This window comes from Myotis davidii, unplaced genomic scaffold, assembly GCF_000327345.1.
Source record: "Myotis davidii unplaced genomic scaffold, ASM32734v1 scaffold606, whole genome shotgun sequence".
Taxonomy (NCBI): Eukaryota; Metazoa; Chordata; class Mammalia; order Chiroptera; family Vespertilionidae; genus Myotis; species Myotis davidii.
In genome coordinates this window covers 710,221-733,575 of record NW_006298635.1, presented here as the reverse complement: position 1 = coordinate 733,575, position 23,355 = coordinate 710,221, and positions in this window count along the sequence as shown.

Below are 23,355 nucleotides of genomic sequence, written 5' to 3'. Positions count from 1 at the left end.
TTTCCCACATGTTATTTCTCATTTTTTAAAAAATGAATCCAGACTATCTCCTTGTTTTTGTGGAAGGTGTGGTCTGCTACAAGCTGTTTTACCATTTTCAGAAATAAACTCCTATTCACTGACAGTTCCAACAAAATTTTCAGCAAGTCTTCTGTGTTTAGAGGGATTGTTTGGAGTCCTGCTAGCTTCCTTTTTTATCACCGGTTAGATTTGGAGATCGGGCCCCCAAATTTTTATAGGTCAGGTCCAGACAGGATAAAGAAAGGAAATTCATGCTTTCTTCCCTGGCTAGTCACCGTGAAAAGGGAAAGAAAGAGCTGGTGAGAGGGAAGCAAGGGAGCCATCAGAATTGCTTCCAGTTTCCCCTGATCTAGGCAAGCACCTAGAGCAAGGGATTCTTGCCCATTCCCCACTTCGGGCTCCAAGTAAAAGGGTACCTTTCAAGGGTATTGTCACTACAAAGTTAACTTGGAAGTGTTCAGTTTCCAGGAAGATAGAAATCCTGGGATACATGTTTCTCTAGCAGCTCCTTGCTTCCCTACATCCTATATGGACCTCCAAAGTAGCTGAGGAGGTTGCCAGGAGGCAGTAGTAATTATGACAAAGCATACAGTGGAATGAGGGCTAATCAATAGATTGCTCTGGCCTGAAAGAATTGAAAGTCAAAGGAGGACCCAATATGGATCCATAGAACCAGAAGGAGCCAGGATCAGATAGGTTGCATAGCAACTAGCTATGCAAACATAGTTTGATGCATCAGAGACCAGATCAAGTATGATAATACCCACCACAAATATCTGTCAAGGCACTGGGGCAAGCAGCAACCAGGAGATTAAGGAAGGCACAATGCCACAGAGACAAGAAGATATCAACCTACACCCAAACACTAGACCAAGCCAGTGAGTTCCTCCCTCCAATGACACAAAAATGGGTCAACCAAGATTCTGCCAAATCTATAAATGATGACTTTTTGGGAAGAGAAGCAAAGGGAGACAGATTCCTAAGAGACTAAGCATTGTTATCCAAAGAAGGTCGCGAATGTTGCCTACAGCAACTAACTGTTTAAATGATCACGTCAGGTGATATTCCAGATCATATTGGACTTTAAATTAAAAGTCATACCTACTGACCGGTGGGTAGAAACTGAAGATGAGATGAGAGGAGCTGCAAGTTCCCTGAACATTTGAATGACAGGTTCATAGAATGAGTACGTGCATGAATGAATAAATGAATGTAGCTAAACATTACTAATAAATTAGCCAATGCAGAAAGTCTGAGCTAGGACTAGGACAGAGAGAAAGGAGGAAGCGGAAAACATTATAAAGTTTGTGTGGCTTTTCTGCAGTCCTTTTCAATACCAACCCTGTCTTTATAATTAGCTCTTATTAAGCAGTTGCTTCTTAGACTTCTCTACTTCACTATTACGTTCTTAATCTCGGAGTATTGGAAGTCTGTATGTGGACTCAGCTGATTGTGGGGCACAGTGCATATTCCATGTGAAAATCAATGAGATAACTTGGGGCTGGCCTCATCCTCAGCCTCATTAAATCATGGCAGAAAATCTCCCCTGAGCTTCTTATTAATAAATAAGTTGCTTCCTATGAGATCTCTCTGGTGTATATTTAGAAATCACTGCCTACTACTTAAGATGATGTCCCTGTTAGATATTTTGAAGTGTTACATTGCTCCCCATTCTTAAATAACGTCATTTATCTAGTGGAGACAAACACTGAAATGACAAAAACAGAAGTTACCTTGAATTTCCAGCTACATACTGCAGTAATGCTCCTAATTGTTGACAGGAGATCAGAAGCATCTGTCTTACAAAACTGCCTGATGCCTCCTGAGAGCAGACTGGCCACCAAGAATGCTGCCATAATTGATTCCACCTGAATCAGAAAGCTGCGGCAGCAAGAACCAGTATGAACTAGGCAGACACAAGGTCGGTCAGAGCTTCCTTCAAAGACCCGTGCTTTCTGCAGCCTGCCCCACCATATCTCTCAGATGTTTCTACAGCTCTGTAGGAGGAAGTCTCCTGCTGGGATGTAGTGGATCGCTTAATGAATGCAATTTGTATGTTTTCCTTGGAACAGTTTTGGAGATGGCCTCCCCCCCCCCCACACACACACATACACACACCAATCTCAGTCCATTAGAACTATACAGTCAAAGAGCCTAAGAAAAAGGCCATTAAAGCAAAAGGACCAGAATACATGACAGTGCTGATAGAAAATTATTGTATAAATTATATTATGCTGACCAGTTACAGTGGGAGAGCAAAGTAATTCCAGAACAATACAAAAAAGGTGTTAATTATAACAATACAGCTGTTTCGACAATTATGGCCTTTTTCAACATGACACTGACACAAGGAAAACACATGTTTATGTGGCAGAAACACCGACAAAGTCATCTATGAACCCAGGTTAGTCGCCTTGTGTTCCGTGGCTCTCTCCTCTCCTCTCCTCTCCTCTCCTTTCTTCTTTATTTTGAATAGGTAAAGCATAAAAATGCACAAACTTCAAGACATGGTGATGTCATAGAAGATGGTGGAGTAGGAAGCTCCAGAAAATAGTCTCTCCACTAAAGCAATTATTGAGCTGGTAAAGAGGCAACTGATCGATGTTTCTCTTCCTTCCTCTCCCTTCCTCTCCCTTCCTCTCCCTTCCTCTCTCTCTAAAAACAAACAAACCAAAACCATAAAAAAGAGTAACCACTTGGGTTAATTTTTAGTTTAAGACAACTTTGTCTTAAATATTAGTTGAAATTCTCTAGACAGAAGATTCACAATTATTCTTGTATACATTACCCACATGGTAGTCTACGGAGCACATTTGAATTTTCAAGTTGCCTTTACTTGTCCAGTACCTGTTCCACAAATACCAACTATTCAGTGATCAGATATTCCAGGCTATTTGCAACCTGCACATAGTCAGTATATGTTAGGGCAACATTTCTGAATTTGGAGGTGAAGTCCAAAGAGCACAGGAAAGCACTAGAAATAAGAAAAGGCATGTGTGGCTTGAAAGGGAACATTCAGTATTGTCACATAGTTTTTATATTTGACAAATGGAAAAGAAAGCTCTTGCTCTTATAATGCAAATAACAAAGAGCAAATCTCTCTCCAGGTAATCATAGCTGGTAGGCATACTTAGAAGACAGCACGAGACAGAATTCAGAGGGAGCAGTGTAAGTAAGATTCATGCCAGTTACCTGAAATGCTTTCAAGTGTGTTTAGTATCGTTTATATAAGTTTTTCTATGGAAAATATTGCCTATGTAAATAATACGCTCTTTCTGAAATTATGCTTTGATTTTATTTAAAAATAAAGTTCAAAGGTTGGCCATGAATATGATGGAGTAAGCACAGTCCATTCTGCCTGTATCGATAAATACAGATATAAAACCAGGGACAGAAGGCATGGGGAAACTATTTGATGACTTTGAAAAGTAAAGAGTAGCAGATGGATTGGGGAAGGATACCAGAATTCAAAGTCCTTCCAAAATGGCTGTGAGTTTAGCATATTTTCCCCTTCAGGACTCTGTTGTTTGTTCATAGGCATAGTTGCAGATGTGCATGGCAGAGTTGGGTAAACCCTGGCGGGAGGACTGACAAGGACTCCCTGGGGAAATGGGAAGTATTGGGGAGGTCTCAGAAAGGAAGAAATAGAAAGATTCTTCTATTTTATAGTTTCATTTTTTTTCTCATGTAGCGAACATTTATAAGGTGCACCTTATTTCAGCCAATGTATGAACCACAAAGTAATGCGATGGCATAATTCCTGTCATTGGGGTTCTCTAAGCATTTAGGTCTGTACTTTGTATCCAGCTGCTGGTGCTATCGTGTCCTACTAACAATGGGCATGCCTTTGTACATCCCTATACTTGACAAGTATAAATCCCTCAATAGTGTCCAAGGCACCTTTTCAGATTATGGTTTCCTATTTGGTCTACTCAGCAACCATTATAAGTTATTTTGGTTCTACTGGCTATGGAAAGGAGGCTCAGAAAGTTGAAAAAAATTACTAGTTTACACAGACAGCAAGAGGTGAGGATAAGGGATCTAAATTCAAGGTATCCACAAGATCCAAATACATTATCATCTCCCTCCTTAATCAAGATGTGATTAACTTGGGATATTGACTGTGTTTAGAGCTGTGAACATAGTTTATGTATTGGGCAGCTACTTTTATACCCACAGTCTCACATGATGGGCCCTGAATGAATGCCAACATCAATGATATATGGGAAGGAGTGTTACAGTTTATCAATTGCTCAGATCCTCAACTAACATAAATCCCATGGAGAAAGGAGGATGAAACTGTGGCAGAACAGGAAGGGATGCTGTCATTCTGAAAAAAAAAAATTCAGTGCCCCCATGGCTGCTCTCATAGGTGAATCAGAAGTACAATCATAGTGAAAAGGAGAAAATAACGTGGCAAAAAATATATAAAAACTGGGAGAACAGTCCTAACTGGTTTGGCTCAGTGGATAGAGCATCGGCCTGTGATCTGAAGGGTCCCGGGTTCGATTCCGGTCAAGGGCATGTACCTTGGTTGCAGGCACATCCCCAGTTGGGGGTGTGCAGAAAGGCAGCTGATCGATGTTTCTCTCTCATGGATGTTTCTAACTCTCTATCCTTCTCCCTTCCTCTCTGTAAAAAATCAATAAAATATATTAAAAAAAAACACAACAAAACAAAACTGGAAGAACAGTGAACATTCAGTCATCCATTCAGCTCTTTGTGCATGCCTGGATGTTTGCATTGAATAATTACCCAGGTGGCCAGCTAAGGCGTTCTCCTGTCGGCAGGCTTCTGGGCATCCTGTAGACAGTGAGCTCCAAGCTATTTATCAGAAAAGTGACATGAAAGCTGAGCCACTCCTAACTGCCAGCAGAGTCAAGTGATACTTGCCATGAGCCAGAGACCAAAGCGAAAGTCCTTGAGGATATTTTATTCAGTGACTGTGTGTTTTTTTTTTTTTTAAAGAATGCAAAATAAATTGCTGAGAAGATACTAAAATTATGCATTCATGTATACTTAAATGGAAGATAGTATATATCTGTATCTATATATTTGTAATATTGTGTACAGTGGGGCCTTGACTTACGAGTGTCCTGACTAATGAGTTTTTTTGAGATATGAGCTGTCTCTCTCTTTCTGCATATTTTTTGCTTTGAGTTGCAAGCTCAAAAAAATTCGGGTTACGAGCCAGCTTCAGATACCCCACCGCTAGTTGGCGCAGTGAACGTCACAGTGATTTGACATATGAGTAATTTGAGTTATGAGCTCTGTCACGGAACGAATTAAACTTGTAAGTCAAGGCCCCACTGTATATTATTCTATATCACTAAATACAGACCTTTTGCATGAATCACCTTTTTATAGCTCTTGTCAATGTTTCTAGAATTATTTTATTTTGTTATTGATTTATAAGAACTCCTTGTACAATTATGGGCATCTATTCTTTATGTGTATCAGCAACTTTTCATCAATGGATTGCATATCTTTTATATTTCTTGATAGTACCTTTCCTATAGAGTTTTTTTTATTTTTACAGTTTTATCCTTTTACAGTTTCTGCATTTTCTGCTTTTCTTAAGGAATTCCACTCTCCAAGATTATCTAAATTGCTTTTTTATTTGCTTCTCATAATTTATCCCTCTCATGGAGGATGAATTGGTGATGCTGTAGTAAAGAACAGCCTGTAGATCTCAAATGCTTGACACAGAATGTTTTGCTCATGTTGCACGTGCAGAACAGGGCAGGAAGGGATCTCTGTTCATCATAGGATGATGAAGGTTTCAACTCACAAATACCATCTCTTTCATTTCTATCTCCATAGGCTTATTCTCATAGCAATTGAAGTTCCAGTCTGCTCCATTCCCATTCAGCACTCACAATCCCATTCTCCTTACCCTGCTTAATGTTATTTAAAAAATGTTTACTAGTAGAAAGTATTAATTTATATATACAACTCCCTTCCTTTCTCCCTCCTCCCTCCCTCTACATATTAATGAGACCAGACAGTGGCAACCCTTAATAACATTTTACTGAATAGTCAGGGATAATGGAAGGATAGAACAACAAAGGACAGCATGATCAGCATACAAGTACAAAGCCATGGGAGAATGCCTTTCAGGTTGATTTGCTATGTTATTCTGATATGTTTCTATAAGACTTAATGCCACAACTTGATGTGCTTTAGGATTCTCTTTGGCCAAGAATCTAGGACATACTGAACTCATGTCTAACGCTTATTTACCTAGAGCGTCATTTCTTGATTCAAGAATAACTTTGTACAAAGAGAATATGTTCATTCACTTGAAAAACCCTGAGGTTAGTTTTGAAAAATAAAAGGGATAAGAAACAGAAAAGTGAGGTGGGTCCAGGCTGAGATTAGGTAACAGTGCTCAGAAGCAGATGACCCGAGAAAGAGAAAATCCAGGAATGTATACTCTGTGGCTTCTCATTTAACAAGGAAAAAAGAGACCGCATAAGCAAGCCAGGGAAATATATTCTAAGGTTTTGGGTTTAGTGCCTGTGTGCATGGGCACACACAGACCCACAACAGTGTACTCTATTGAGGCTTGGGGCTTGAACTCTTGGTATAGAGTTGCAAAGGAGATCTTAAAACTTCACGCAAACTAACTGTGTTCTCATGAACTTGCATTCTATTGGAGATTCACAGTAGGAATTTCAGTGCTGAGGCGTGATCTGAGCCTGGGATTCTGGAATGAAAATTTCTCAATACAGTCACCGGGGTGCATTTCTCAAAGTCTCTATTACACCGGTCACTTCAATATACAAAGGAAGTGACAGCACCGTAACTGATGTTTTTAAAAGGGCTATTGGAATTCAGACAAGAGAGACTAAATCTGCCTGGAGAAGTCAAGATAGGATTTGTAGGGGAATTGTAACAGTTGGCTTTGGTCTTGAAAGATTGAGAAGACATTCCCTGGGCCAGAATGGGAAGAAAGGCTATTTAAGAAGAGAAAAATGGCATTATCTGATCTCTGGTTTAGACAGGGAGTGTGAGGAATGATTTGGAAAAGGAAGTGACTGGATAGGAGAAGATAAATGAGACCTCTGCTGGATCAGTCCAGAGGAAAAGAGACGGGGCTTCCTGGGAAACTTCAGCAATGGAGATAGAAGCAAACTGATTTGAATGACATTTCAGAGATAGACTTGGCAGTTTTTAGTGTAAGAGAGGTTGTGGAAAGGGGAAGGAACCAAAGATGGCTCTGAAATGTGTTTAGGGATAAAAACGGAGAAGAAAAGCAGATTTAGATGTGTCATGAGAAAGTAGTTCTGCTTTTAACGCCCAGGTACTTGTGGGATCCCCCGGGGGAGAGATTCAGTGGGCACATATACCTGGGATCATGGGGGGAAATCAAGGTTAAAGAGAAAGATTTGGGAGTCACTGACATAGAGATAGTTGATGCCATATCAGAAAGTGATGTGTAAGGATGGCTTATTGACTGTAAGGTTTAAGAAGGGTAAAGCGCAGCTGGAGAAGAAAGTGAAGTGCTTACGTGACAAAGCAAAGGCAGCGCAGAAGAGAGCCTTGAACTTGATTTGTTGCATGGTTCTTTCATCTCCTGTGGGTTCATTCAGAGAAGGGGGTTTGATGATTGCATCCAAACACATGTCTTACTTCTGACTCTTGCAGCAGGATGGATCGGGCTCTCTGCATTCCTAATGCAGGACATACCTGCGTTTGTCAGTTAGCAACAGCCCATTCACATACTGCAGCCTGATAGCCCCGCCTTCATGTTATCCATCTGCCTGATGGTGCCGTCTTGTTTTGAAGAGGTAACTTTAATGAACAAATGATTGCCAGTTAACCACTGACCTGAATGTCGCACCAACATTTAGCACATTTTCTAGAAAGAAAGAAAAATGTTAAAAAAAAATGGTAAGATGCCATGGGGTCTAATAATATACAATGAAGAAAAGTGTGTTATTAAAAGTCCTTTTCCAATACATCCTCATTTCATGACAAATCATCATTTCCTTTAAGAAGATATCCCATGTGGCTATTCAATTAATACTAAGTGAAAGGAAAGCTATAGGAGATGAAGTTATATACATTGACAGAGGTTCCAGAGTTCCTTTGAAATATATACTCCAGCACATCTTTATAAATGATTGTAATATTCTTTTTTTTTTTCATTTTGTTAATCTTTACACAAGGATATTTTTCCATTAACTTTTAGAGAGGGTGCAAAGGAGGGGGAGAGACAAAGAGACAGAACCATCAATATGAGAGAGACACATCCAATGGTTGCCTCCAGCATGCACCCCGAGGTGAGTGGGAGATCGAGCCTGCAACTGAGGTATGTGCCCTTGACCGGGATTGAACCCAGGACCTTTCATTCCTCAGATGGACACTCTATCCACTGACCCAAATTGCTAGGGCTGTAATAGTCTTTTTAAAAGTTTTCTATTCAGTATTTAAATATTTCCAGAGACATACCCTGGTATACTCAAAACAGCAAATGAATAAATAAGAGTTTGACTCAGAAGATCTGGGATCAAATGCAAGCTCAGACCCTTTGATGTTGGGAACTGCTTCCTGACCAGAAGGCACGAATCCCTCGCAGGCGTGCTCCCACAGTTTGATCCGTATTAAAATTCATTATCTTACGGCAGTCAGACTCTCACTTGGGCTTGTGTTCCTCCTGTTGGTTTCAACGTTTACATCTCTTCCTGCCTTCGTTGGGGTGCGGTGGATCAATACTGCAAATGCAGTCAGATTTGGGATTTCCGTCTGTTTCTGTCCTTTAGTTATTGTCTGGCCTTGGCAAACAATGGAGCTGCTCTTAGCCCACTTTCTCTGTGTGCGATATGGAGAGGGATGGAGATGCAGTTGTCCCAGTGAAAGTTTGCGGTAAGAAAGCACTTGGCAGTGTAAACGTGTTCTTTGCAGGTGTTACTGTCTTTGTAGGTCTGGGTTTCAGAGACAGCCAGTGTTTCTTCATCGTGATCCACGTGACGATAATAGTGACTGTGGCTAACAAACATGGTGGCTACTTAGTGTTGGGCATTACTAAAAGTGATTTTTGTATATGTTAACTAATTGAACCCTTACAATAACCCTATGATCTGAATATTTTCTCTATTTTACCAACTAATCATGGTGGATCAGGATGTGATCATCCAAAGTCTGTGCTCAGACACACTTGTTGAGGGCAAGAATCCTAAAAATCTAAAAGCCATCTTCTTCCTACCCTGACTATAAGTGTGCAAGAGAGGGCTGGATAGGAACGTAAATGTTAAGCCTTGCCTGCACGCCTCCACCTTTGCACACGCTTCACAGAGGCCTCACTACACTGCGTGCAGCTTGGCCTTCAAAACAGACTCAGAACCCAGCCACTTCTCACCACCACCTGCTCCACACTGACTCTCTGATCGGTTCTTCACTGTTATTGTACAACTTAGACCTCAACAAGAAAGTGAAGTATTTCACAGGTCAAGACAATGGGAATTAGAGACATTAAATTTGAAAGGGTGACAGTTTACTGAGGATTGAATGAACATCAAAATATCTTTTTTTCCCCCAAATATATTTTTTTATTGATTTCAGAGAGGAACAAAGAGGGGAAGAGAGAGAGAAACATCAATGTTGAGAGAAAAATCATTGGCTGCCTCCTGCATGCCCTGCACTGGGGATCTAGCCCTGACCTGGAATCAAACTGTGACCTCCTGGTTCACAGGTCGATGCTCAGTCACTGAGCCATGTTGGACAGGCCATCAAAATATCTTAAAAGAAAAAAGGGACTCCTCTTTAGTCCACATCCAGCTATTTATTCTTCATTCAACAACCATTTACCAAACTTTTTACACTTAACCAGGCAGTGCGAACATAACTCCAATGACAGCACACGGGATCTTTCTTTTCAGGTGCTTAAGAACAAATGGAAAGCAGAGAAATAAAAAGCCCACGCTGCCCCCTCATTTGAATAAGCCAGCATGCTGGAGAATACGTAGGGGGAGAATTTATCCAGCCTTCAGCAATGGGGCAATTTCTGGAGGTTGTAATACCTCCTTTTGGGGGGAAGGCACTGGCCAATGTGTGATCAAGGATGTCTTCCTTTTTTTTTTCTCCTGATGGAGATTTAAGTTTGCTGTAACCTCATGACTATCGATGGAGAGGAGAAGGATGTGATGGGTTTTCAGAAAATCACAATGTACCCCTGGGGCACTCTGACTTGTAAGTTCTGTTCCTGAGATCCCTTGCTGGGAATTCCTTTGGAGCCATGCCTTTTTTAATTTATTTATTTGCATCTATCTCTCTAGCAACCCATTGTCTTATTCCTCCCCACCTCCCCTGCACACCCTTATCTTGTTCACCAGGCGTTGATTGGGTTCCAACTGCGTTTTCTCTGGTAGGTGATGGGCTCCCAATTAGGTAGTCCCCTGCTGGCAATAATAACACATCCCGTTCTGTTCTTTTAAACCCATTAAGCGCTGCTCCAGATATTAAGTTGCTCATTTTAAAAATTAAAACTCTGGCACTTTTATATGATATCTTTCTCTATGGGATTTATTTACACAATATATTCTCCAAAGTTTCCCCAGAGACCTTTTGACCCACTTTGCAAGTAGCTCAACATGTTAGAGCCAAATTCACTTAGCCTGTTTCCATATTTCCTTTGGCACTATGTAGAAAGGAAGTTAACTACCATTTCCTGAGAGGCTCATCTAGACCAGGTCTCTTTACCTGCATTTTTCATTGACTTTATGAGGTAGGGAGTTTGGTTAGAGAATAAACAACTTGCCTAAGGCTACTCTGTTAAGAGGGTAGGAGTTGGGAATGGGACCCACATCTGTCTATTCAAAACCATTGCTCTCTCTTTTGATCAGTCAGTCACCTGTTTTTGTAAGTAAAGTTTTATTGGAACACAGGCATGCCCATTTATTTATAGTGGTTTTAAGGCTATAATGGCAGAGTAACTATCAAGCCAAAAAATATTCACTATTTGGCTCTTTACATAAAAGTGTCATCAATCTCTGAATATATAAAGGTAACTTAATAACTTCAAATAATCAATGAGAACTTTCTATTGCAGGGTCTTCTTGATTTTTGTATAATTTCCAAGCTGTTGGAGCTAGGAACTTCATGACTCATTTATGACATTAGGATAGTTTTATTGTTTATTTGTTTGTTTTAAAACACACACAAAAAACTGTTTGGTTGCATTAGATTCCAAGAACTTTCATTAAATAGATTATTTTCCTAGGTTCTGATTGGTAAGTGTTCTCTCATACATAATTTATTCACAAAGATATATGTACCCTATGTTCATTGTAGCACTATTCAAGGTGGCCAAGACATGGGAACAACGAAAGTGTCCTTTGATAGGTTATTGGCTAAAGAAGATATGGTACATATATGGTACTCAACCATAATGAAAGAGTAAATACTGCCATTTGCTCAGGCACTAGCCCACGGCAGAACTGATGGAGACAACAACACAGTACTCTTTTCTACGTACTCCCCTTTTTTCTCCCTTATCCATGGTACAACTTGAGAAAATTTGACACAGATTAAACAGGTATAGAAGAATGGAAGAAAGATTTTTTTATATTTTATTGATTTTTTACAGAGAGGAAGGGAGACAGAGAGTTAGAAACATCAATGAGAGAGAAACATTGATCGGCTGCCTCTTGCACACCTCCCACTGGAGATGTGCCCGCAACCAAGGTACATGCCCTTGACCGGAATCGAACCTGGGACCTTTCAGTCCAAAGGCTGATGCTCCATCACTGAGCCAAACCGGTTAGGGCTGGAAGAAAGTTGTAAGAGAGTAAGAATCTTTTGGCTTCTATTTCTTGCCATCATGATTTACTGTTGAGAATATTCACATTCTCTGGGACAATCATTTCCATAACTGAAAAGATAACTCTAAGTATAAGATGCACTGAGATGGCAATAATTCATTCATTCATTCAAGAAGTATTTATTGTGCATTTATTTTCAGCAAGAATAAGAAATTAGAATAGCTATAAATTTGGTGATTGAATTACAGTTTTTATTAAAATATTTGTACTATTTCCTACCTGTAGTATAAATCCCCTTAAAAGTGATTCTTACTAGTAAAGGGCAAGTACCTGAGGCTCTGTTGTTATGAAGAAATCAGGAATTGTCTTTCTTCTCACCTCTCTCCTCAAATAGTCTTATTAATAAAAATGTCTTAAGAAAATATGTACTTCCGTATTAGGATGAAACGCAGAATTTTTTAAGCTATAACTCCAAAAGAAAAAATAAATAATATGGTAACAGTAATAATCGAAGTAGGAGAATCAGAAGGAAATGTGAAATGCGGAGTAACAGAGTAGGGGCCTCCCCCTGTTAAACGGTATTCCTCCCACCAACAAACTGAATATCCTGAGTTTATCTCAATAGGAAGATTTTCTTATTTAATATTTCATGATTGAGTTTTTACTCTGTGCCAGGTAACGCACGAAGGGATTGGGTCATAGCTATGAATCAGGCAGGAGTGTAAAGCCCAGTGGAGAAGACAGGCAAGTAAACATTACTTAGAGTTCAAGGTGACAAGTGCTAAGAGATGAAGCTCCTGGAAGCTTACTTCCTCAAGTGACGGGGGCCCGGCACTGGAGAAAGATAGGTGGAGAGAATGACATTTCCATAGTGCTCTTCTTTGCCCCAGGTGTCACTTTTACTTGGTGTTCCTAACTTACCTTCTCTTCATGTGTGCATGCTCTAAACCTTCAATTAGTTTGCAAACCCCCAGGGTCACAGGACATATTTCCCCTTCAATGGCTGGCAGTCCTAAAGGCTTTGCGCAAGGTGGGTGCTCAATAAACACCATCAACCAGCACTAGCCAGTAATGGCTTCTTGCCCAGATGTTCCCAGAGCCTTGCTACACAACTAAGCAGCTGGCATCCCCTGGGTTACACTCAAAGCTGACCAGGAGGGCACTAAGAAGGCCATTTCAGAGCTTCCCAGCAGATTAGCAGCCTAACTCCCATCATCGTTAGTCAGATTTATTGAGGTAACCCGCCTGGAAAGGTAGAAAAACCCTGCCATTTAATAGAGGAAGGGCAAGGCCTTCAGGACAGAACAAAGTCAACTGTTTTTACTACCTAAGACATTAACATGATAATGTCACTGCTCTTGCCAGGTGCCTGGCTTGCTCATCAATATGTCCATGCCATTTAGAAAGATACAAATGGGTAGACGATTAGGGTGAACTAGTTATATTCTGTTGCTTGAGAACAGAATAGACTTTCTCCCTTGACCCTTTGTTTCTAGAGCGACATTCTCATTGCTCTGTCTAAGGGCCAGGTCTCTGGAAGTTCAATAAGGCAGGGAGGCAAAGATCAAGAGTGAGTAGTAACAGTGAGTAGTTTCAGAGAGACCTGAAATTTGATACCTGAAAAGGAGTAAAGAAATATTGTTAAAAATGAAAGTGATGGCCGGATCTGAGGAGCTTGCATACTTGGTCAAAGAATTTTAATATTCCTGTGGGAAATGTGTTTTCTTTACTTATTAAGGATGGTGTCTGTGTCCATTGGTTAGGCCTATATGCATGCATATAAGTCCTTTGGTTGATCTCTCCCCCATACCCCTACCCTCACCTATGTCTCCTCTGAGGTTTGGCGGTTGATCTCTCCCCCTTACCCCCACCCTCACCTACGTCCCCTCTGAGTTTTGACGGTCTGATAGATGCTTCTCTGTCTCTGGATCTGTTTTTTTGTTCATCAGTTTGGAAATGTGTTTTCTGAAAGGTTTTAAGTAGAGAAGAGTCATGGGTTGAGATGTGCTTCAGGAAGGGTAAACTAGAATGAGTGTGTTGGAATAATTCTGGATCCTCATTATTATGATTATAATTTCTTAATTTGAATTTATTTTCTGAAGCATCATATATTCTACACACGATCACTGTAACTCAGATCACATTAATCTACTCAAAATTCTTCATTGCTCTACTAGAGGTGTGGGTGTGGCAGCCTGGAATGAGAAGGGAATCTGTTTAACATTAGTAACAATGTGTTAAAAGAAAAGCTGGAAAGGTCAGACCTCAGAGAGATCTAGGTAAGATCTAGGCAGCCCTAGAGATCTCAGAATCTGGACTTCTCTAGAGCTCAGCCTTCAAATTACTCAGCTCCAATCATGCTCACTATCTATAAGGCCTGCTCAAAATGCAACTTTCTAGGCCAGAGCACCTTGTTTTAAACTTAAATTGTATGGCCACTCCTGGAGTTAGACGTTGGGTGGCATGATTAAAAATCTCATCAGAATAACAGGGCATAGGGAAAGGGTGCTGAACCCACAAAACTTAACCCCTTCCCCAATAATTTTTTTGTTAAAAACGTTTCTTTTTCAGACTAATTTTTTTATTTTGGTTCTATATAGTATTTTTGATGCTGGTTATGAAAACAGTTTGTAACTCGTCTTCCTATAAACCATATTTTTTTTACCATATTTTCTTAGTATACTCGTCGACGACTGAAAAAGAACATTTTGTGAAAACGAGTATACACGTTTCTGCTGGGGAAGGGGTTAAACAGAAAACAGTGAAAGCCACAGGACAAAAACAAACACATGTCCACTGTAAAAACATCTCTGCAATAGAAAGTTTATACTTTTTAACATGACAATCAGGGCTCCCCATGAGAGTGACCCTATCTTACCTTTCAAATCTGATTCTTAGAAGTGTCACCCCTGCGTAAAAAAATTCAGACCCATCAGACTACTTACTCCTTCTGAAACATTTTCATGTAGTCTTGCATTTGTTTAAATACTGTTTCAATCTTTATTGTCCACCCTTCTCTTCTCCAAAGCCAAAATCTATTCCCCCTGACCAGCTTAATTTAAGTATTATTTCCACACACCGTCAGCTGTACTCAAATGACAGTTTTATCCCTACTATGTCACATTTCTTTTGCCTTGCAATAATTTATTAGCAATACTGTTAACAATTTAAAATAATTATTGTATATGTTATTTCATTTAACCCTGTTGTTTTATTGTCCTCGATCTTTTATTGACCAAGAAATGCTTCTCTAAGTTATTGAGTTTATGCCTCCTCAACTAGATTTCAAGTTCTAAAGGCAAAGAAAAGCCTTTGTCTACCTGTGTATCTCCCACAGTGACAACTATTTTTGTAATAGTAGGTAGTCAACAAATGTGTGTTGAATAATAAATGAAATATTTAAGTTTATTATAAAATTATAAATAGTTCTGGATTTAGGAAAAGGGAGGGCAGTGAAGTGAAATGAGCCTTCCTCTTATAGATAAGATTATAGATAAACCTTGAAAGTTATTATTTGGAAAGACAAGGACGTGATTAATAGAAATCTTCGGTAGCATAAGTGTATAGGCTGAGCCTTTTTGTGATCTGGAATGGTATATTTTCTTTGATGTTTAGCTTTATGAAGACAAAATCCTTCCAAATAGGATACTAAGCTGTTTAGGGGATGGGTGAGTATGAGGCAAGAATGCTCTAAACAGTGATTTATCATCCACTCTCCTGTCCTCTTAGTCAGGTGGATCCAACAGGCAGCTGTCAAGTCTATTTCTGTGATCTGTGGTAGACTTTTAGTGTCAGGCTTCCTCAGGCAAATTAAACTTGACATTCAGTTTAAAATTGGGGATATAGTGTGACCATTTCTAAAGGTAAGTGTGATATAGCAATGGACGTTCTGTTTAACATGGGACTTTCTATAGTTTCCTGGATCTTATCTACAATAAGAGAGCATTTAATTCATATTTCACAGATTTAGATGTGTTTAGAACTAGAAATCTTAAAAATACTTCAGGGCAAAGATTATCTTGCAATTCTTCTATTATTCATAGCAACCAACATCTCACGTTACTGTTGGTATAACCCCGTGTGTATAACGGAGTCCAGGATTTTGAGTCAGACCGATTTTTGTCTCATCCATAACTTTGCTGCTGCTGATTTCCTGGATGAAACTAGGCAGAGTATTCAGCCTAAGTTTCAGGTTTCCTATCTGTAAAGTGAGAATAATACTTCCCTTCTAAGTTATAAAGATTAACCAAGCTGTCATATATAATATATGTGGCACATGGTAAGCCCTTAAGACATGTTGTGCCCACTCCATTTCTACATGGGTGTTTAATCAACACTTAGTGAATTGGATTTGATGACTCACACAATGGCAGAGAAATGTAGTCCTGAATTAGTCTGCCATTCGAATACTCCTGGATGATGACTTTGGGATGGAGTGTCAGAGATTTGTTGAGTAAGGAAAGCCTTGCAATCATGATAAAGATCTGAAAGAAAAGGACAAACAAAGCAAGATTGGGCAGATCTGACCCTGTCCACCAACCCACATGGCAGTTCCAGGACAAAGATGGCCTGTTAGAGGATCCTGGCTGCCAAGCAATGGTGCTCAGTGATTGGCTGAGGGCTGCCTGGTAAGAAAGTGGGCTTGGCTTGAGAGCTGAGGCAGTTCCTGAAGGTGCTAATAGCTAAAGATTGCCTGCTAACTGAACTCCTTGTGGTTGAATGACATGTTTGTTGTGTGTGTGTGTGTGTGTGTGTGTGTTGTTTGTTTATTTTTCTTAAAGGGAGAGTTATTACTTTTAAAGGTTCATGTAATTCAAAGCTAAAAAAACTTGGTAACTAAAAGATAAAAAATTTTTAGTGGAATGAAAACTTCGATGTATAGGTGCAAACTGTATTCGGAACTAGAACTATATGGGACTGAAGAAGAAAATCCCTATATTTCAAGATTCAAATGGATAAAAAAAAGTCAGTAAAATAAACTTGGATGGATATTGATATGTAAATAGAAATAAATAAAAAATGAGAACATGGGAGGCAAAGAAAACAAAATTAACTTAATTATTTCTCCGTAATGGCAATGCAGTATAAAGGAGACAGCATGATTTAGGAAGTCAGATAAACTGTGGGCGCATTCCGAGTTCTGGTGATTGCTAGGTGCTCTTCTACCTTCCACAAGCTATTCAGACCCTCTGAGGAAGTTTAGTTATTTAATCCAGTCAATCATTCATTCATCAAATATTTACTGAATGTCTACTATATTTGATGCTATATATGATAGTCTACTGTGTTTAATAATGCAAGTATGGTTCCTCTTATGAAACACACAATTTTAATTATGAATTTTGATAATTATAAAGAAAAAATAATACAAGATGTTATGAAAGAATAGAATTCAAATGGGGCAGTACAATGGACTGGGAAGTAAGGAAAGATTTTATTTGTAGAAATGGCAATAAAATTGAGACTCAAAGGATGAAAATGTTTAAATGAGATTAAAAATAGGGAGAAGTTATGTTTCCAGAAAGAGGCAATAGTATGTTAGTAGATCCTAATGGAATAAGGAGGAAGATATGTTTCAGGAATTGAAGTAGGGAAGTATGAAGCGGAATCAAGTGACAGGACATGAGACATGAGGGAGAGAAGATGGCAGAGCTCTTTTTTGATAGGTTCTGTTGTCTCTGTGAAACTCATAAACTCAGAGGTTTTTGGTGACCGGAGAAGAAATAAAATTAGTACCGGGGAGAATGAGTTTACTGGAGAAACAGTAAGATTGCTGGAAGGTGTTTTGCGGCCATCAAAATAAACAATTATAAATTTATGTATAGTGATACGAAGCTGTACAGTTATGTGATTCTTTTTCTCCATACTTAGTTGCTTAGTTGAAGCATGAAGTCCAGCTATTAAGTTCAATTAAGTAAGAATTAAAGCCAACATACTGTTCTGTTTTTATGTTAATCAATTCTAGTATAAAGAATATATTCCTGAATCTGTGCTAAACAGTTACTGGGACCAGACTGAAACCAAACGAAGAAATCCAAAATTAACTTAACTGTTAGTTTCAAGAAATATTTGCTCTTGGAAGATAAGACTGTGAAACAACCAAAATAGCTTAGTTATCAAGACTAGCAGTTTGTTCATCAATAGTCAGTTCAAGATCCTATCTCTGTGTCCACCAATCCAGGCTCCTGTGTCATAAATCCTGCCATTCTCAATTATTTCCTTATCTTTTCACACTTGTCTTAAAAAGACCTAGTGCAGACATACAGCTCTATAAATATCTTTTTCTGATTTCCTTCTTCTGAGACCTTTCTCATATCCTGTCAAGATGGTATTCTTCTTTACTTCGGTGATCTAAATACCCTTAGTTTTGCTCAATCCATAGGTGTTTCTGGTGGTCTTTGTAGGGAGTCAGTAGCCAACATAAGATTGGGAGTTCAAAGAGTGGTGATGGAAGGTGTTATGTGCAAAAAAATTGTGTATATTTGCAGGTGTGCTGTTTTAGAGGATTGTTGATGAAGAAAATAAAAACAGTAGGGAACTAAATGCTGGGTTTATCAACTTTGGCACTATTGATATTTGTGACTGGATGATTCTTTGTTCTGGGAACTGTCCTTTGTAGGGTATTTAGTAGCTTCCCTGGCCTCTCTACCCATTAGACAACAATGGTACTCACATATCCAGGGTTGTAAACCAGAAATGTCACTGGACATTTTCATGTTTGTTGGGGACATGAGAATCAGTGGGCTAGATAGAAAGAGAATAGAGGAATTAATGTATTGGTTACCTAACTGATGTCAAAGGAATATTTTAGTAGGAATGCTTGGATAAATAAATGGTCAGGGTAGGTGAGTGTGATTAGGGAGAATGCTTGAGTTAGGTATTTCCAATTTTAGAGTGCAATTTCAGGCTCTATCTTCTTCAGAGTGTGACCATGGAAACTCAGTATGTAATATGCAGCAGAGTAGAACACTTGACGGGAATGTTAAATACGTGCATGTATGTAAAGTAATTAGTTCAGAGGTTGCCGCCAGGTGAATAATCAAAAAGTCTGGTTTTCAATTTTTAGCAAAGGTGACTGAACTGTACAAAAGAAGCAGAAATTTTACATGCAAACATATCCCTGATTGAGTAATAAACAATGAGAATGATGTTGATAATATGAATCTCTAATAATAAAAAATATTTTAATAGCACTGACATGTCCCTGTTTTAAGATAAAATGTTTAGTAGCAGTAAGTCGTCTTCAATGCTAGGGCATGCTGAAAGAAATAACTCTTGCATTTTCTACCTTGAGTTGATTCTACTGAGACCATACATACAAGTTTAAGCATTTATCATGACTGTACAACACAAGTAGGCTCTGGGCTAAACCCAATGAGTACTCAGCGAATTTTATTAGTTGTCATAAGTTATCTTAAATTGATAATCAGATAAAGCAAACACAAAAGTAGTGCAGCTGAAGAGAATCATAGGTAGTCGAGACTTCTATGTGAAATATGGTTAGAATGCAACAATCATTAGGGCAGACTTTATTTCACTTAGGCTATGACTTTATTCTTATAACATACATTAACATTAAAGAATCAAACATTATGCCAACTACATGAGTGGATAATGTCACCACTAAGCTCAAATCTCATATTTTTTATACATTCCACTGAAAATTAAAGAATGTGACTGGTCTTGACATCTGCAAAAAAAAAAAAAATATATCAATCATCTCCTTCTTATCTAGACTCACCTCTGATTTTAGTTTTTTTCTTCACTCCCAGACTTTGAGTTCCAGACCATATTATGCTGACTAGTGCACCAATGCATTTTGGCTTTTAGAAACACTTTTTAATAAATCCCCACTTCCATTTTGAAGGCACAATTTCGCTTACGAGGGCAGATTTGAATAGAGACAATCTAGGTTTAGGCCATGGTGATCAAAAGCGAAGCTTTTCTGCCTCTACACCTTCCCTAGAGACTGACTTTTTTCTTGGAAGGGATCAAACGAGCCAGTTAGTATAGGTTCTTTCACAAGACCTGCTGGTGGCTGCCTTTTTGCAGCTAAAGTAGAGACTCGGTGAAGAGTGTGCATTGTGTCCCATAACAGGTATTTTTCCTTAATTATAGGGGATATTTTTGCTTGAGCATGAGCCCTCAATAATGCCAGTAGAATTACCCTATTTAGATTGTGACATCACAGAGGTAGGCAACTATTTTCTCCCAAAATGTTTACATTGCATTTTAGAGGGTGAAAAAAATCATGAAAGGGACTTTAGTGGCACTTTCCTTTATATAGAATTTAAAAGAGAAAACAAATCTTAGAAAAACATTTTCCCTGTGGTCTCACTATACTTAGTGCAACTACAAAAGTTCTCTCTCTTGTAAAATGCACAATTTTCTTCTCTTCAAAATCTATATACTTATACAGTTTTTGTGTCTTTTTTTTCCCAAGAAAAGGGGAGAAAAGACCCTGAAAATAGACCGAACTTATCAGGCATCAGTAAACTATATGCAGAGCCTCAATTTCAGGCCTAGAAGTTTGGCGAAAGTAGATTCTTTATACGTTCCCACCTTAAGTATATTTCTTAATTATAGCCATAGCTTTCTCCAGGATTTAAAGTTAAGATAATAGAATCAAATAAACTCCTTCCCTATTGAATCCCAATTTGAAATATTCTGGCTCCCAAATTTCTTCATGTACCATTTATTATTTTGCGTTTTATAGAGAGAGGTAAAGGAAAGAAATAAGGAAAGTGTGAGGCGCATAATGGTTCATTCATGCAACAGTATGAATCTCAGAACACAAGCTCAAGGGTGTCAGAAATGTGACCTTTTCGTTTTCCTATTTCTGGGTCCAGCAGCCATTTAATCAAGTGCTTTATCTCAGTTGATCTAGAATAACCCCAGTCATTTCAGGGCTCTGATTCTTCTTTTAGAAGTTGTGTTCAAGGTTTTATGGGACTTATAAGCACCACCTATACTATACTAACTGGCTTCCAAGAAAATTATAAATATTGGCACTGGCCCTGTGTCATCGTCTTCCACCCTGGCCTATATGGAGATGCCTTTATTCCCACTTGACTTTCAGTAATCAGACACGTTGGCCACTATGGCACCTGCTTGGTGCATGATTACCAGGTCTCTACAGGTCAGGATCTCTCAGGTATTTCTAGATTCTTATGCTTTTGTGTGAAATATATGATTATTTGTATTTTTAATATTTTGAAATCAGTATTTATGTCCTCAAGAAGTATTTGTTGAATTTAAACTCTAGTGAACTTTGAGATGAGTTTTAGATCATAGTTGTTCTTTGTCAGATGAGAAAGGGTCCTTATTCAAGTTGACTTTGAAGAGCAGCCTAGAGCTGAAAGACTATGCCTTGTGCAATAAATATATCTTCAACTGGTTATGATGTGTGTCTTTTGTTTCATAAAGTACTTTGGTCAACACATTATGTATCTGACAGACAAATACAAATATAAAACAAGCCCGGCCAGTGTTGCTCAGTGGTTGAGTGTCATCCCATGAACCAGGAAGACAAGGTTCAATTCCCAGCCAGGGCACATGCTCAGGTTTGGGGCTCAATCCTCAGTGAGGGGTGTGCAGGAAACAGCTGATCAATGATTCTCTCTCATCATTGATGTTTTTTATCCCTCTTTCCTTTTCCCTTCCTCTCTCTCTGAAATCAATTTAAAAAACCCACTACAAATATAAAACAATTTTAATAGGAACCAAACAAAATAACAAGGAGGACATTTTAAAATATGTAGTGTCTCAGTTAGATTTCTTTTCCTGAGCCTTGGCCTGACAGAGGGGTCTCCTGCATCAGGTGACCGTGGGTATAGTGACTGATAAGAGTTAAAATGAAGTTTTACAAGTTTACCCAAATGATGACCTCAGCACATAAAAGGTCAATCAATTCATGTTTTTCTGAAACAGCATGATCATTTCTCAGTTGTAGTTGCATGAGCAAGTTCCCTTTAGAGTGCAGGCTATTAAACAATTAAATAAATGTTGCCCATCTGTGCACCAGCAATTTAAGTGACTTATTGCACAGTTAATCAGCAATGCTTAATCAGCATGTCAGTGGGTACCCACTTGGCTAGGGCCACCAGCATTTTATTTGTGTTGGGAATCGCAGAAATGAAGTTGGATGAAATAATTTCACCCTGGGAGCAAAGGCAGCTAGAGATTAAGGCACTTTGTTGTCTTGGTTAATGTGAAGAATATGTAGCTTTTTTGTTCTTATTTTCATTTTGTAACATTTGCCTCCACCCAGGCCCTAGCATCTGAAATGTGCATGACAAACATCTGGTCGATTCCTCCAGGGAATCAGCATCCCATTTCACCCAGTCTGCAAAAAAACACTTCGCATTTACATTATACATTTACCTAATGAACAAGGAAGTAAAAAATAATAATTATGTAAACCTGGGAAGAAGTAGAGATTCTTATGCACATCTACAAAACTAAAAGGGATATTTTATTAATGTTGGCGGGTTGCCTGAAAATCCATTTTCATTGCACTCATCGCTTAAGGGGTTGACTGACAGCAGTAGCATCTTGCAGCCATGTTCTTCGCAAAGGTGCCAAAATACTGGTGCTTGAGTACACGGACGCTGTGCTGGAAGGCAGCATATTCACCTTGCTTTACTCCAAGGGTGCATAGGAGGATAACATAGGAGCTCTTTGCAAATGAGGAAACTCGTCAAAACAACCATTGCACTTCATCAAAGCCCTCATTATCAAGAGACTGATGTTAAAAATACAGTTATTTAAAAGAAAAGATAAAATAAGCAGTTTGAGGAAATAGGATGGAAGTAAAATGAATGGCAGAACATGAATTTTGTTTTAATAAAAGTAATATGCATGTGTTACAATTACTTTTAAATGCACGTGCAGAAAACTCAGAATAACTCTGATTTAGACCAGAAATAAGAGTTTAATTTTCTCTCATCTAACAGTTTGGAGCTATGCAGTCTAGGTCCCATATGCCCTCTCTGCCCCTCCTAGTGTTCAAAGATCCTAGTACTTGCTGGGTCTGCTTTCTCTACTATGTAGCTCTCATTCTTATGTTTCCGGCAACAAGAAAGAGGAACACATGTAATAAAAAGGGAGGGGGGGTGCAGATGCCTCTTAAAGACTGCCACACACTTCTGAGCACATCTCCTCGACCAGAACCTAGCAATTAGATGGCATTTTAATGCGAGAGGAACTGAAAAGTGTTGCTCAGTTTTGGATGGTCAGGAATTCTGCAAAATATCAGAGGATCTATGTCGATGAAAATAATATTAAAAACACAGTAGGGTAAAACATTTTCCACACTCCACGACTCTCATTCCACTCTACAAAGGTGATTCCTTTGATTATTTCTGTTGGGTTCTTCTAACAGTTATTTGCATGACTCTAAACAAGTTTAAATTCCTTTCCTTTCAATGTATTAGCTGTAGACTTTTCCTAAGTAGGAGGGATTATTGTAAAATCTGTTCATTTGGGTTAATTGCATTTTAAAATAATCAGATAGGGAGAAGGCAGACAGTACGTATGAATATCTACCCAACTGCTAAAATGAGGAGGC